The following is a 16691-nucleotide window of genomic DNA, read 5'->3' as shown; positions in this document are numbered from 1 at the left end:
TTCCCCTTTTTGTACTGTAACATGAATCTCTGCGTGTGACCTGTCCCCGCCGATTTTACTTACCTCACTCTCCACTACCCATTTTATGTTCTTTTCTATTTGCTCCACCCATGCCATTCTTCTTCTATAGACATCTTGCCTCCCAGCCTCCATCTTCCTGCCTTGCTCAGTTACTTTCATTTCCTTACTGCCTCTGCCATCTCATCTCTTTCTCCCCTTTTAATTCCTGACCCCATTTAGCTGCTACATATGTATGCAAAAGCCTTGTTCTAGAAGCTGAGCTAAAGCACTTAAAGCAGATATAAATAAATTACCAGAATAAAGTCTGAATGATCTGCCCTGGACCATTAATCATCTCTTTCCCAATCCCTCCCATTGTATTGCCTGTTAATATTTATCTCTTCTCAAATTATTATTGACCCATTGATATCTATGTGCTCTGTATAGCTCCTCTCACATTTATGGTGCTAAATAATAGGTAAATAAAATAAATTAGACTACAAATAGAGCTTATAAACTGCCTGCCAGGTCTCTTACAAACCCCGCATTGATTTCCCCTGAGATCCTGGGCATGGAAAAATTATTTTCTCCCTGAAGACATTCAAAAAAAAGCAGACTTTAAACATTGTTTGAAAACTTTAAAGTAGTGTAGATGACTTAGATGCATCTACCAAGGAAGTGATGACTTCAGTGACCATCTGGCTTATAATAATTGTTACCCTTTAACTGTCTGTGTTTTAATTTTACAACTACATGAACCTTCAGTGAAATTTGTGCTCCTACATCACTTATAAGTTTTGAAAATCTCCCCCTCATTCCTCATCTCTTTATCAGTATACCTTTTCTCACTTGTTTGCTCCTTAGGCTTTGTCTACACTAGTGGCATTGTCTAGGAGATGACTAGTTACCCACCCCAGCGAAAGGCTATGGCAGCGTGGAGGAAGCAGGATGCTACACTGCTAAAAACAACGTAGACAGGGGAAGTACTGCTTGGGTTCTGGTGTATCTCTACTCTAGTGATGCAAACAGGGCCTCGCTGTCTATCCTACTATTTATACCTATGCTGGAGGCATGAAACATAGGGGATGTACTCTACGTACAGATGTAAGTGTAGACATAGCCTAAGACTAGTATTGGAGGGGTAGGCACGTTAGTCTGAATCTGTAACAGCAATGAAGGGTCCTGTGGCACCTTAAAGACTAACAGAAAAGTTTTGAGCATGAGCTTTCGTGAGCACAGACTCACTTCATCAGATGCATCTGATGAAGTGAGTCTGTGCTCACGAAAGCTCGAGCTCAAAACTTTTCTGTCGACATAACAGGAGTTCACATACTTAGTTGAGTTACCATGTGATCTACACTGTGGGGTTTATGGGAGAGTTCTCACACTGACTTTCCAAACTCTTCTTGTGTGGTGTAAAGTAACTGGATTGACAGGAACATACAGAAAGCTGTGCTAGTCTATACACTATCAAACAAAAAAAAGCAGCCAAGTAGCACTTTAAAAGACTAACAAAATAATTTATTAGGTGGTAAGTTTTTGTGGGACAGACCCACTTCTTCAGACCTTAGCCATACTAGAACAGACTCAATATTTAAGGCACAGAGAACCAAAAAAGTAAATAAGGTTGACAAATCAGAAAAAAATTATCAAGGTGAGCAAATCAGAGCAGAGGGGCAGAAAAGGGGGTGCGGGAGTCAAGAATTAGATTAAGCCAAGTATGCAAAAGAGCCCCTATAATGACCCAGAAAATTCACATCTTGGGTTCAAACTACATGTGAATGTGTCAAATTTGAATACAAAAAGAGTTCAGAAGCCTCTCTTTGCACACTGTTGTGAAAATTCCAATGGATTGACAGAACACTTTGCAGTTGATATGCCAAGTCTTCACTAAACTCACTAAACTGATCACCAGTGGATCCCTCTCAGAGCATCAGTCTGGATTGTAGGGCAGATATAGCCTCAGTGAGCCTTTTAGGCTGTACCACAATATAAATAATAAAATTTTAGTTCAGCAATGTCATCCAATTTTAAACAAATATATTACAAATATTGTTTCCTTAGATTTTTTTTTCCCCGAGTTTTCTCTCCTTCTCTCTGCAGCTACTTGGCTTAGTGAGTGTCTGTTATTATTTAGTATCCTCAGGAGTGACAAAGAGTTTGGCAGCCTATTTAGCCAAGCAAAACTCTGTTCTTTAATATGAGTTGTTCTTGTTTTTATGGTCTCAGATACCTTCACTTACATCAAACAAGGGAAAAACTGAACTGAAAATTTATTCAGTCTTATTAATTAGTGAGCACATGAAAACAGCTCTGAAAATTTCTGCAGGTGCAACATAATCAATTGTCTCTTTGGCAAAATACAGATAGTGGATGTTAACATTTACATTACTGCCCAGTCTCAAACTACGCGTATCCTCGTTTCAGCCAGATATAGGCATGAAAAAGGAGGTTTTCATACACGTTATATTGAATTCCAAGTAAAAAAGTTACTTCCCAGTTAGTAAAAACTTAGGCTCTCTCTACACTAAGAGAAAAAATCGAATCCGAAGAAGTTAGCTTGACATTAAAACATCACTGTCGTCACTATAAGCGTCATTGCTCGATTTAATCTGACCTAATATCGATAACAAAATGTCAGTATTAACGGACGGGTATAGCAATCAATCTTGAGTTTAAAAAGTCTAATAAAGCTAATGTGGAAGCACCATGCCTTTAATTCAAATTTATTAGCCTCCACAAGTGTCCCATATGTATTTCACAGAGCTATGTGCTGCACCTGGCTCCCAGCTACCCGGAGCCAGGAAACTGATGAGGGCTGCTGTGCTGTCAGTTTCCCAGGTCCCTGTCACTTGGGGGAGCCCAGAAATTGACCAGGACTGCTGTGGTATCAGTTTCGCAGTTCCCCCAAACTGCAAGGACGGGGAAACCGACAGCTCTGCTGCACCTGGCTCCTGGCTCAGAATGCAGGACCAAGGGAACTGTGGGATAGGTTCCCACAATGCACTGCTGCAACACTTGATGTTTGGTTTGGAAGCAATGTGTCGAATATGTTGGGAGCCTTTGGGAAGTGAGGCTACACAAAATTGAATTAAAAAAACAGCCTTAAAAATTGATTTCAATGAATTCAAATTTATCTGATAGCGCAAACATAGTCTTAGTCAGCAGAATCAGAGATAAGACAGGCAGAATTATTGATCAGTGTTCCCTGTTATTTACTTTCAGGAATTTGGCCACACTTTTCAAATCACATACAAGTAATTTCAATGCATTAAGAGATACTGAGTCTGAAGGAAGATAATATTAAAACACAGTTTATTCGATTAAGAAAATAATGTAAAAACTGTTCAGAAAATTACGTTATCTTTTGTGCCATTGGCTCTTCACACAGCAAGACTATACGGAAATCATGAAAGCGTAGCTGGGTGCACCATGTTTGCTAGCTCTATACAAACAATCAAGCTCTAGCCATGTACATGCTGCTACTTTAACTTGTTCTGGTGGCTTCTAAAACCTGGGACAGTGAGTGTTCCTGGAGAACTCACAACTAATTAAAAGGGGTATTTTCAAATTCCTATACAATTTGCTCCCCCTTAGGGAGAAATTACATTAGAGACAATACCACGTATGAAAATATCAATCTATTTCTGCTCCCCTAATAAACACTCACATACAGGAATAGCAGTCAATTATTGCCAAAAGCCCAAACCCAACAAGAAATTTGGTGTTGAAACAAGTCATTTAGACACTTCCCTTTTTAAAAAGTTGGCAACTGGACAAAATTGACAAACTCAAGTTGTTTCAGTCCATCCAAATCTCCATTTTTCAGCAATCACCCAACTAGAGCTGGGTAAATCTCTGTAGGAGGCTGAATGGCCCTCTCTTAGAATGACAATACATCTCCTTCCTCATGGTGTTGAGATATACTGTTATGTAAGTGACAGGCTGACCATACATGTAGCATTACTTGAACTTTCAAACAATCCTTCTCTACCAAATATTGGCATTCATCTAATACCACCAGCAGATAGAAATAAATCCTGTTTTCTTACAAGGAATTTTAATGGCCTACTAAAATTATTTTTAAAATCATAATAATTATTTATATTGAAAAGAATTCCCAGCCAGTGTACAAGGATACTGTATTTTGTGTCAACTTACAGTGAACACCGTACATCGTTTCCCAATCTTATTTGGCTATGGAACCCCTTAAAACTCAAAAGAATTTTGCGGAACCCCTAACAACAGTCATATATGGCTTAACCCCTCTCAGCCCCAAACCTGCACCTCTCCATCCCCAGATTAACCCACTTGAGTCCCAAAGCGGCCACAGGGACTAATCCATCCATCCAAAGAGGCCACCAGTCAAACCCCACCTGAACAAACGCTGCCTGAGTTAGCTCCTCCAGGTAGGCATCCTTCAGTCTGCATAGACTATGGATCGCGCCCTTAAAAGTTTCAATTGAAGACTTCATTTACAGCATCTACTGTGACTATAAAGACCCACATGAGAGTGACAGTCCTTGCTGCATCTCTTGCAGATGTAGTGGGTGTCTGGCAAGTCCTTATTGTGCTTTGTGTGTGCTCGCTTCTCCTCTGCTAGCTGTCTGATCTTCAACTCGCCCTTCTGAAGGCCCTTGTGTAACCCCTGCCTCCATCTTCTGCGGTCGTCTGCTAGTTCTTCCCAGTTGTCCAGCTCGATGTCTACCTCTCTGAGGTCTCTCTTGCAGACATCTTTGTAACGCAACTGGGGGCGTCCGGGGGGTCTTTTGCCAGAGGCTAGCTCACCATACAGGATGCCTTTTGGAATCCTTCCATCGTTCATCCTGTGGACGTGGCCAAGGCAGCGGAGCCGACGCTGCCTGAGGAGGGTGTGCATGGTTGGGATTCCAGCTTGCTCGAGGACGGCTGTGTTGGTAACTCTGTCCTTCCATGATATTCCAAGGATGCGCCTGAGGCAGCGCAAGTGGAAGACGTTCAGCCTCTTTTCCTGGCGGGCATACAGGGTCCAAGTCTCGCTGCCATAAAAGGAGGGTGCTGAGGATGCAGGCTCTGTAGACTTGCATTTTGGTGTGAGTGTACAGTTCGTTGTTATTCCACACTCTCTTGCTGAGTCTGGACAGAGTTGTGGCCGCTTTTCCGATCCTCCTATTTAGCTCAGTGTCCAACGACACGGTGTCAGTGATGGTGGACCCGAGGTAAACTAACTCGTGGACAACCTCTAACGTATAGTTGTCAATGCTGATTGATGGGGATTCAGCAACATCCTGACCGAGTACATTCGTCTTCTTTAGGCTGATGGTAAGCCCAAAGTCCTTGCACGCTTTGGAGAACCGATCCAGCAGTTTTTGAAGCTGGTCTTCTGTGTGAGACACTACAGCAGCATCGTCTGCGAACAGCATCTCTCTGATGAGGACTTCTCGCACCTTAGTCTTAGCTTTCAGCCTTGCAAGGTTAAACAGTTTCCCATCAGATCTTGTGTGCAGCAAGATGCCCTCTGTTGAAGATCCAAAGGCATGCTTCAGGAGGAGTGCGAAGAAGATCCCAAACAATGTCAGAGCAAGCACGCATCCTTGTTTGACGCCGCTCCTGATTCTGAAAGCATCCGATAATGCGCTGTCATATTGGATGGTTCCTCTCATGTCTTCGCGGAACGACTGGATCATCTTGAGTAGCCGTGGAGGACAGCCTATCTTGTGGAGCAGCTTGAACAGACCATCCCTGCCGACCAAGCCAAAAGCCTTGGTCAAGTCGATGAAGGCTATGTAGAGTGGCTGGGAGGAGAGAGTAGCTGGGGGCAGAGGGGCCAGTGCAGTGAGCAGGGAGGACATGGGAGCAGATGGGAGTAGTGGGTTGGGGAGGGTCCTATGGTGATGGTAGCTGGGGGGAGCGGCGAAAGGTAGGGAGGAGGGTCATGGCTCCACAGGGAGCTATGGTGACTCGTGTTGACAGGGAGGTATGAAGTAGTATGATCCTTAACCACATTCTCCACAACCCACTGCCTTGTGGGTTATCCTGGGAAGGAGGAAGGCTAACGGAGTAAACCCTGACAGAAAATCCGGAGGGGAGTCTGAAGGCGGTTCGGTGTCAACTTCTGGCACTATCCCGGCAACTCTTGCAGCTGAGCTGGTACCAGACGTGGAGGTTATCCTCTCCTTTGGACTATATCAGTAAAGCTGAGAGGGGGACACTGGTGTCTGGGCAGCCCAGAGTCTCCATAAAAAATGCCCAGGCTTGCGCCCAGAGAGGTACTCCGGCATCGCTGAACAGCGTTGCATCAACACGGGAGGCAACAGTTACCGCTTATAAGCTCTTGCTCGATTGGCGTAGAGAACGAGCGCCAGGGGTTGCCTTCGACGGTGGGAGGGATCCTCGCATCTCACTGGACAGTCACTGCCTGCCTCAAGCTGGGCAGCCCCCAGCCAATAGGGTACTGTCCCGCCACAGTTCACCTGCCTCGCTGGGTGCGTGAGGCTTAAGGTTCCTGAACCTGACAAGTGACTGAAATTTGGGCACCAGGCAAACCAATAAGAAAATCAACAAGAAATGAGAAGCATCAACAATTCAAGCTTGCTTGCTGAAATGTGCGGACCATGCTGACCGGCTTGACTCAAGATCTTCAGGCCATCAGTGACACCCGCAAGACCGCTGTCATCAATGAGGAACTGAAGAGGCTCCGAGTTGATATTGCTGCACTGCAAGAGACGCGACTTGCAGATTCGGGATCTCTAAAGGAAAAGGACTACACCTTTTTCTGGCAGGGTAAAGCCCAAGAAGAACCCAGAGAGCACGGTGTTGGCTTTGCTGTCAGAAACACCCTTCTACAAATGGTGGATTTAACCATGGGCGGATCAGAAAGACTTCTTTGGATCACGCTTCAAACTTGCGCTGGTCCTGTCCACCTGATCAGCGCTTATGCCCCAACCCTGTACGCCACACCAGAAGTAAAAGACAAGTTCTATGACATGCTTAGTGCTGCTGTAGCGCAAATACCTGCTCGTGAACAACTGTACATCTTGGGTGACTTCAATGCAAGAGTTGGAGCTGATTGGGCCTCATGGCCTTCTGCTTAGGACACTTCGGTGTGGGAAAAATGAATGACAATGGACAGCGTCTCCTTGAACTGTGCACGTACCACAATCTGTGCATCACAAACACATTCTTCCGAACGAAGCCACAGCACAGAGTGTCGTGGAGACATCCACGCTCGAAGCACTGGCATCAACTTGATGTGGTCATCACTAGGCGTAATAACCTCAAAAACGTCCTTCTGACACGCAGCTATCATAGTGCTGACTGTGATACAGATCACTCGCTAGTTTGCTCCAAGCTCAAGCTGAGACCCAAGAAGCTGTACCGCTCTAAACCTGCTGGAAGGCCCCGCATTGACGCCAGAAAGACGGCAAACTTGGAGAAAGCTGAAAAGTTCAGAGAGACCCTCCAGGAAAATCTGCGCAGTGGCCCTTGGGGCGTTGATGCGACATCCAAATGGCAACATCTGAGGGATACAATTTACAACATGGCCTTGTCGGTGTTTGGAAGAAGAGCTAGAAACATGAATGACCGGTTTGAAGCTAACTCCGATGAGATGATTCCAGTCATTGAAAAGAAGCGGGCTGCACTCCTGGAGTACAAACGCTCACCGAGCCAGAGTACCCAACAAGCACTTAGAGACGCCAGAAGAACAGTACAGCAGACAGCCAGGCGCTGTGCCAACAACCACTGGCTCCAGCTATGCAGCAGCATCCAGACCTGTGCCGACTTTGGTAATCTCAGAGGAATGTACGAGGGTATGAAGAAGGCATTAGGACCCACCAGGAACAAGATGGCACCTCTGAAATGTCAGTGATGACTTCACTGACAAAGCCAAACAGATGGAGCGCTGGGTTGAGCACTACTCCGAGCTGTACTCACGCGAGAATGTTGTGGTTGACGCAGCCCTCGATGCCGTCGAGCTCCTACCAGTAATGGACGAACTGGATCAAGAACCGACTGTGGATGAACCGAAGAGAGCCATCGACAGCATTGCAGCAGGAAAGGCCCCTGGTCAGGATGGTATACCACCAGAGGTAATCAAATGTGCCACGGACACACTCCTGGAACCCCTGCATGAGCTACTGTGCCTGTGCTGGAAAGAGGGTGAGGTTCCACAGGATATGAGCGACGCTAACATGTTAACGTTGTATAAGAACAAAGGAGACAGAAGCGACTGCAACAACTACTGTGGAATCTCCCTCCTAAGCGTCACTAGTAAACTGTTCGCTCGCGTCATCCTTGGCAGACTCCAGAAGACTGCTGAGAGGGTGTACCCCGAATCACAGTGCGGATTCCGCGCAGAGAGGTCTTCCGTTGACACGGTCTTCTCTCTAAGGCAGCTGCAGGAGAAGTGCAGGGAGCAGAGAAAGCCACTCTACATAGCTCCTCCAGTTAGCTCACCCAACATAGGAGATGAACTTACCTCAGCTCCTCTGACTTGGTCCTGTGGGCCTGATTTCATAGGCTGCCCTATGGCAATGTGAGAAGCCAGTTAGAGCCAATGAAAGGTGAGGATGCCACAGGAACCACAGGATCCATCTGGATCCCCATCTGGATAGCCATTGACTTCCCTTGCCCTGTCCCCACTGAGCACTCACCAGCTACTTTGTGAGTCAGGGGCTCCTTGCCCTGCCTGTGCTGAAACAACAGAACTAAATTCAGTTGGTTTAAAGGCCAGATCCCTCCCCTGTCCTGCCAGCTGTTAAACCAATGACATTTAAGTTCTATGGCACCTTATAGACTAACAGAAAAGTTTAGAGCATGAGCTTTCGTGAGTTAACTCACTTCTTCAGATGAGTTAACTCACGAAAGCTCATGCTCTAAACTTTTCTGTTAGTCTATAAGGTGCCACAGGACCCTTCGTTGCTCTACAGATCCAGACTAACACGGCTACCCCTCTGATATTTAAGTTCTACTGTTTCAATGACGGCACAGCAGGGCAGGGACCCACAGAGGAGTCAGTGGTGGCAACGTCCAGAGCCGCAAATGACTCTTTAGAGCTGCAGGTTCCTGACCCCTGATCATTTTCTTGTGTAACCCTTATTTTCACCTCACTGAGCCCCATTTGGGAAACACTGCCATACGATACGAAAACCCTTGCACTCTGATCTGAGCATCTGAAACCATGATTTTTTGTTTCAGGAAGCAAAGGGGGAAAAGGAAGAACGACCGGGAAGATAGCAGTTGTTCAGAATGAACGTCCACAACTCCTACTTTATATCTGAGTGCTGTGTGCGTCTGCCTGTCTATGTCTGCGAGTCCATTAGTTCCAGAACTCCTCCTAAGCAGTAGAAGCGAGGGCTACCAAACTTGGCATGCAGTTTCTTCTTATAACTTAAAACAAGGTTGGGGGCTGGTTGTGCCAGGACAATATGACATGAATGGAATGTGATTGTTTCTCATTAAATGGAAAGGGAAGAGTCTGGTAGCAGGGACAAATGTACTCGAAAATGACTACGGGGAGCAACACTGGTGACTAGCCAACACAGCCCACATGACCCTGGAGTACTCCCCGGGGCAGCAGCTGCACCTCCAGCCCTGGGCACCCACTTCCTCCCAAACACCTGCCCTGACTCTCGCAGCCTCCCACGGTTCCAGCCCTGAAGGACCCTATTTCTTAAACATTTAAACTCCAACTCCTGATTACATCAATTTTGATATTGGAGGGTAGACTCTTCAAGGAACTTAAGGTGGTTATATTTCATTCCAGTGTGATCTGTGCATCCCACTCCCTTAGAAGATGCCATCTTAACAGTTTTGAAATCAGGCTCCTACCATCAGGTCCTTCTCGTATTTCTTTCTGGAAATCAAGCCCTTTGAACATTCTCCTTATCAAATAATGGTGCTATCCCAAAAATGTGCTTCCTTATATTTCTGAAGGCCTTTGACAGTAGGGTTGTTTTCAGAGTGTGGGATCAAGTTTGGTGACTTTAAATTGATTAATAACACCATTCCAAAAGTATTTCTATTAGTGTGCCATTTTTAAATCTTTGCTTGGGGGTTTTGAAATGTAATGTCTCATTTGAATTTGTTCACATATCAGTACAACAGGACATTATAGAATGCAGGAAATGAAAGCAATTTTACATGTCATTCGTTCCAGGAAAACTAGGTGGAAGAGTCAGAACTGTGTTCAAAAAGAAAAAAACTTTAAAATATTCCCATTCCATGTGTTTCATACATCTCAGTTTGGCATGGATCTGCAGACATCTGTGGATCTTTGTCCTTGTCATTCACATTTAAAATATCCAATTTAACATCTAATATGTAAATACTCCACTAGTTCTCTGATGAGGAGAGAATAACAAAGTCTCTCTGCCATATAACATTTTACTCCAGTTGCTAAGCAACACTGCATTTATAACCATTACCTTTTCAGTCAATGCCAGTAGTAAGACTAATGTTTTCACTTATTAGCAAACTGTTTCAGTCTTCTCTGATAAGGTATGTTTAAAAATCTCAATTTACTCAAAACCAAATGACCTAATTAGACAATATTACACCACTTAGATAATAGTGAATTGGTGTGCTTGCACATATTAGTTGAAATTTTATTCTTAATAAATGTCTGAATGATAACAACCTACTGTAGTCCTCTGAAGGAGTCATTCATAAAAAAACCAAACATCTACAAATGTGTTGGCATTGTATATAATGCATACAGGTATATTTCATTTTCATATAATAAATCTAATACCTATGATTTCAATATAATGCCAAAAAGTAAAGAGGGGAACCACAATAGTCTGATCTGGATCCAAATTTCTAATTGTTTTGGTCTGGTTTATTAGAGCAATAAAAACCAGCAGTAAAATTCAGACTGAGTTTTAGTACTGAAATATTTCTTCCCAAATTACTTATTTGTATTCTGGGATATTTTTATAAGGATAGACCTGAACTATAACTTTTGAGGACATACAGTACTAAAATTTGTCCAGCAGTAGACTTGGAAAATTTTGCCTCAGATTACACTTGCAATGCTTTTAGAGGTTATTCAAATGCTTTAATTACATATCAAGGGGACTTTAAAAGGGAAACTCCATGCTTTTCGACAACGACAGCAGTCAAAGTTCACCAGTTAGGAGCTACTCACCATGAGTGCACAGTGACAAAGTTGTGGAAATTGGGTGTGTGGTGGAGCAGGTTTGTTCAGGTTTGTCTTCTTTTTAATCACAACATATTCCTAAGGATACTTTTTGCAAGAAGTCAAATTTGATAACTTTCAAAAATCAGGCTGAACAAAACTGGTGTTTTTTTTTTCTTTTTATGGGACACTGATGTTCCCAATTCATGTGAAAGAGAAGTTAGGGAACACGGCAAAATCATTCTGAATGGATAGATTGAGGTTACAATGTGCTCACTTCCTCCTTTCAGTTTTTAGTTTGAAGGAGACAAGTGACACAAATGTAGCCACATGGATTTGTTAGAGAAAAATATGAAAAAAATCCTTTTGACATATACAATTTATAACTAGCAGAGATCATTTAGATTCCTCCATGATAGAATTCAATAGCTCTGCAGGTCAATTTAAGAAGTCAAGACAGCTTTATTCATTCATGAGCAGGGGTATACTTAATATCACTATTGCAAAAAAAAAAGAAAAAAGAAAAAGCACACACCCACACACAACCAACTACAAGGCTCTTTTGTACAAAATTGGAAAAGTGGGACATATCTTATAATGATGAAAGAACACAACTATTACACTTAATACTAATTGAGATGGCTTAGTATTCACCTTCAATCTACAAACCCTTATCCCATTTTTGAACATTTTGAATGTAAAATTATGCTATGCCTTCACTTTGACACAGGCCATTGCTGGAAACCCAGGTGAACCATTTTTCCAGGTCTAGATTTGAGGCAAACTAGACCAAAACAACATACCACCCAATGAGAGACTTGAAACCTGTGTCCATGCATGTGCATTATCACCTGAAAAAGAGGACTGGAACATTATAAAATGATAACTTCTGCTTTGAGCTGATCTGTTCTTAATGGGCATCTATCAGCTGACAAAAAGGAAGACTACACAAGAGGAAGAAGTGGGCTTACTCAATTAACATATAGATTGGACCTATAGACTGGACTCTCAGAGGCTGAGTCCACACCAGCTAATTCTTTCAAAATAGTTTTCCCCCCATGGAGTGTCTGCACACAACAAGTGTTCTTTTGAAAGTAAATCAAAAGAATGGCACACTCATTTCAAAGTCACTCTTTTTCCTGTTTCAGGAGGAGCACCCTCCTTTCAAAAGAAAACATGTAGATGCTCCTCAGGGCCCTTCTTTTGAAAGAACACAGTCTTCTTTTTTCAGTCTCTTTCAAAAGAGATGGGGCTTTGTGGATGCTCCTTTCGAAAGAGCAGATCACTCTCTTGATCTGCTTTTTTGTGTGTGTGGATGCATTCTTTCGAAAGAAGTTCTTTTGGAAGAGATTGTCTGGGAGAGCTTCTTCCAAAAGATCTCTGTAGCGTAGATGTAGCCTGCATAGGTGACTATAGGGAGAAATAGAAGACCACATAGGTTTTTGTTGTTCTATCTGAATATCAGTCATGGTTACATGCAAGAGTTATTGTGATTTTAGGGCTCCTGACAGCCTTGTGTGTTTCCTTGCTTAATTTTGCCCCGGATGGGAGTTAAACAAATAATTGAGGGAGTCCATAGCTTCTGTGGAGCTCACTGGAGCATGCAATAGCCTTTGAGGAACTTGAGAGAGCCAGAACTACTTTCAGGGTCTAGGCAGTTGGCTGGGGCACCCCATCTCTCAGAAAGGATACTAGAGAGAGGATTTAAAACCTGAGACTGTGTACAGAGGCCTGGAGCAAATGTCAGGACTGTATCCAAACTTGCAGAGATGTGGGGTACAAATATAGAAGCCTGATGACCATCTGCACAGGACAGCCAGTCCAGATTATAACAGAACTATATATAAAAAAAGACCTAAAACAGTTTCCCTGCGAAAAAGCTCACACATTGCATGCCCTGAATATCTTGCAGAAGTTCAACCCAAACACTGGCATATTTTGAAATGGAAAAGCACTCACATGTCACGTGAGATCAAAACACAACCCAGAGAGTTGCAAACACAGATAGGACTGTAACCAAGCTAAACAGGAGGATGTTTCAGAGTTTACAGTTTAAAAAAAAATCACAAGTAGAAAAAAAAATAGAATCATCTTATTATCAAAGCTTAGGTTAAACCCACCTACATAATGCTACTTGGCACATGTAGCACTGTCATCAGCAGATCACAGAGTTTTTTGTATTAAACATGGTTAAGCTTTCCCCATTTAACACTGCAGGGAACCACACCACACAGCTTTCCAAGTGATGTGTTCAAAGTGACACATCAAGACAAGCAGCACCCAAACCAAACAGCTGGTTTGACATCTACAATAGCAGCCATTAGAAGAGTTACAATTTAAGAATTACAAGTCGCTTTGCACAATTTCTCCCCCATAACAAGATCAAATAGAAAATAGAGGAAAATGTCACCAATGATTATAGCCCAGGACTGGGAGTCTGGATTTTATTCTGACTAAGCAGGCTCCCACCCATCCATGAGTCCATAGATATGCTTCTACATCAACTGCTTGTAGCTGAAATTCTATGGGACATCTGGATGGCTTTGACATAGTAGTTTTGGGAGTAGAGGAAATCCTGTTCTGTTCAAAAGGAGTCACTGAATTAACAACCCTGACCATCCAAAAATCTTGACACAGGCTCACCAAAACGATGAGATTTTAAAAATAAATTTGCTTGCTAAATGGGAAGCAAGGCATATCTCTAACTCCCCCACTAAACAGGAAGTTAGAACAAAGCTACAGGTAAAAATTACAGAACTCTGAACTGGAACCTTGGTGCAAAGGGTGAGGAAACCAGATAGGTCTGCATAAGAATTTGCTGCTGGACAGGACTGAATTTTCAATTAGGTGCAGCAGGCACGTGCCTAGGATAGGGGAACCAGCAATCTAGGGGCACCTAAAATTCACAATGGGTTCAAAGCTTATTTTTTTTAAAATGAATACAAGAAGATCAGCTCTAGGTTAGGGATGGCACTGAAGATGCTGGACCTAGTAGTGCATAAAATATAAACCCATGCCTGCCCAGAGGTCTAACACCAGTTGTCTATGGGTCCTCTGGTCCCATGTGTCAGAAATCAGCACTATACTTGATAATTCAAAACCTTCAGGATGGAAAAAGTGACTAACTGCATTAACACCTCAGGGATTCAGTTATTCCACTCCCCACAGAAAGGAAAATATAATCCTAATGCATTTAATAATCTGAAGAGATTACATCTTTAATCATCCTGGCATCTCACCCAAGGAGAAAAGTAATCAAACTGTCCATGTAGAAAACAGACTTCTCCAGACCCTGGGTGAGATAGAAGAGCAGCCCCTGGAAGAAGCAGGGCTGGCGTGTAGCCCTGACCTGCCAGCACTTCAGCACTGCATAGGGCTCCAATGGCAGTTTAAATGGCCCAGAGCTCATGTGGCTGTCATTGATATTATAAAGGCAAACAGTGGCCAGGAGCTCTTTTAAATCACTACGCCCTGGGGCGGCTGCCCCCTACGACTCCCCACACCCATTGGCAATCCTGTAAAATGTTGATCTTTAGATTAAAAACTAAGATTTCAAAATAAATAAATAAAACCACTCTCTCCACATTGTCAAACTTAAATTGCCATGCCACTCTGACTCAGTGTATTAAGTGGACCCTATAAGGAATTTTTAGTTCTAACATTCCATGTGTCAAGACAAATAAATGTGATCAAAAATTTTACACTACACTCACCCAACAGACGGCCACATTCTCAGAGAAAGTAACTCCTCTAGAAATGCCAGTTATTGTTCAAAATCCCAAACCAGCAGCAATGTTTATGATAGATAAATTGCATAGCTTCTGAAGAGCTAACATTATGTTCATACTCCATATTCAGGCATCTCGGAAGAAGATATAGCACAGTGTTCATGAGATGTTGTAGGGTGCGAGAAGAGTTTGTAACGGTCTCATGAGAGCAGATCGACCCCTCTGTGAATCCTCAGGAGAATCTAAACAGACCAGTCTGTGCAAGGTGAAAGCTGCAAACTGCCATGGGAACAGCTGCAGAACAAACCGCGCTTGCCAAGATTTCAAGGCTACGCTGGCAGTAGGCCACAAGAGATAGTGATAAGAAATGCATAGGCAATGTTAGGCAATCTTATGTTAATGAGCTCAGCTTTATCAGCTAGTGTTAGGAGGCCTGTTACAGAGCCTCTCCCCGAGCGAAGCTCCGGCGCGTCGGGTTTCCCCCCATGGGTGACTGCGGCGTCTCCGGGGCTCCCGTCGCGGGTGTCACGCGCTTTCAATAAACCAAATATAGCACTCGCCTTCTGGGTGCAGCCTCGTCTCTGGGGAACCCGAGCCTGGTTGGCTACAGATGTATTCCCCTCCTCCTGCAAACACAGAACAAAATACCTCTCTGCTGCCTCCCCCACCATCCGGCAAAGTATGAAACACATCAGGTTCCAAATTATCCTAACTATTTGTTCTTCACCTCATGCATCTTGACTGCTAGTAGCTCTAAATAGGTCTGTGTTTATTTATTCTGAAATTATCTCCTCTTCTGAGCAAAAATAATGTTTAAATTACTTCAGAAAACTAATAACCATCAAGTTGTTTGAGAGACAAAATACAATAAACTGACAGATCATAAAGTAATGCTTTGAATACTTGACTTAAAAAAGAAAAGGCTACCCATTTGACCCAGGTGGGATTTCTGAAATACTATGTTTTAATCAGACAAAGTGCCTGGCTTGTTAATCTATTAAACGTTGTCAGAAAATGACTTCTGCTGTTGCTATTTTGGAGTCTCTTCAATTGCCCGCCCCAAAAAGCTTTCAAGCATAACAAAGGAAAACACATGAAAATTTAGCTTTTTACCAAGTGGCTTACGATTTACATTTCAGGTTAAAAAACAGGTTCTTTACAAACACTCATATATTACAAACATTCAATCAACAAGCTTCTCATGATAAGATGTGTGACATTCTGGAAAATTCTGTAACTTTTCAACAAAGTGAAAGAAGATTACAGTTCTTGAATGAAGTTTTGAGTAATTTACTTGCCTAGACAAATGAAATGCAATAGACTTAACTGTTGTTGCATAAAACATTGTTAATGTGAATAGTTAAATTCATATAGAATTTTTGAAATGGCTGCAGAGTTTTATGTGTATATATATTAATCCGAGTCATGGAGGTTAGAAGCTGTAACATTCTAATAGCTCAACCATTTCATGTCTGACAGTTTTTTTCTTACTGAACATTGTCTAGTTTTGCTAAATGTGGAACATATAATAAGTGACCATCTGTACAGCATTCCACTTTGGCGACTTGTCTAGCATCACATATGAGGGCTCGAAGACAGAAGCAGGGATAGAATCCTTTTATCGAGGGTGGTATTCATCTATTACAGTCATCCCCTCTATTCCTGCAACCCCCTACCTTGTGCAATTTCTGCAACAAATTAAGCATACAACAGTATTCTTCTCTCTAGAGCCCCACTTCAACAACTGGTTGGAAAACAGAAAACTATAAGAAGAAATAGTCAGTTTTCACAATGGAAACAGATAAGAGTGGGCCCCTGAAGGACCTCTTCTGATACGTGTTCTG

The 16691-nt window shown here is 42.9% G+C and overlaps 1 protein-coding gene across 6 annotated transcripts in view; it reads right to left on the bottom strand.

Moving 5' to 3' along the window:
- NRG3 (neuregulin 3) overlaps window positions 1-15399 on the bottom strand; it is a 1029780-nt gene extending 1014381 nt beyond the window's left edge. For all 6 annotated transcript variants that reach the window (XM_075000092.1, XM_075000093.1, XM_075000083.1 and 3 more), the window contains exon 1: window positions 14833-15399. The gene's annotated coding sequence lies outside the window, so the exon portion shown is untranslated. The remainder of the gene's footprint in view (window positions 1-14832) is intronic.
- Window positions 15400-16691: the final 1292 nt, after the last annotated feature.

Source organism: Carettochelys insculpta, chromosome 7 (assembly GCF_033958435.1).
Source record: "Carettochelys insculpta isolate YL-2023 chromosome 7, ASM3395843v1, whole genome shotgun sequence".
Taxonomy (NCBI): Eukaryota; Metazoa; Chordata; order Testudines; family Carettochelyidae; genus Carettochelys; species Carettochelys insculpta.
The sequence above is the reverse complement of the archived record's forward strand: the minus strand, read 5'-3'. Positions and strand labels throughout refer to the sequence as shown.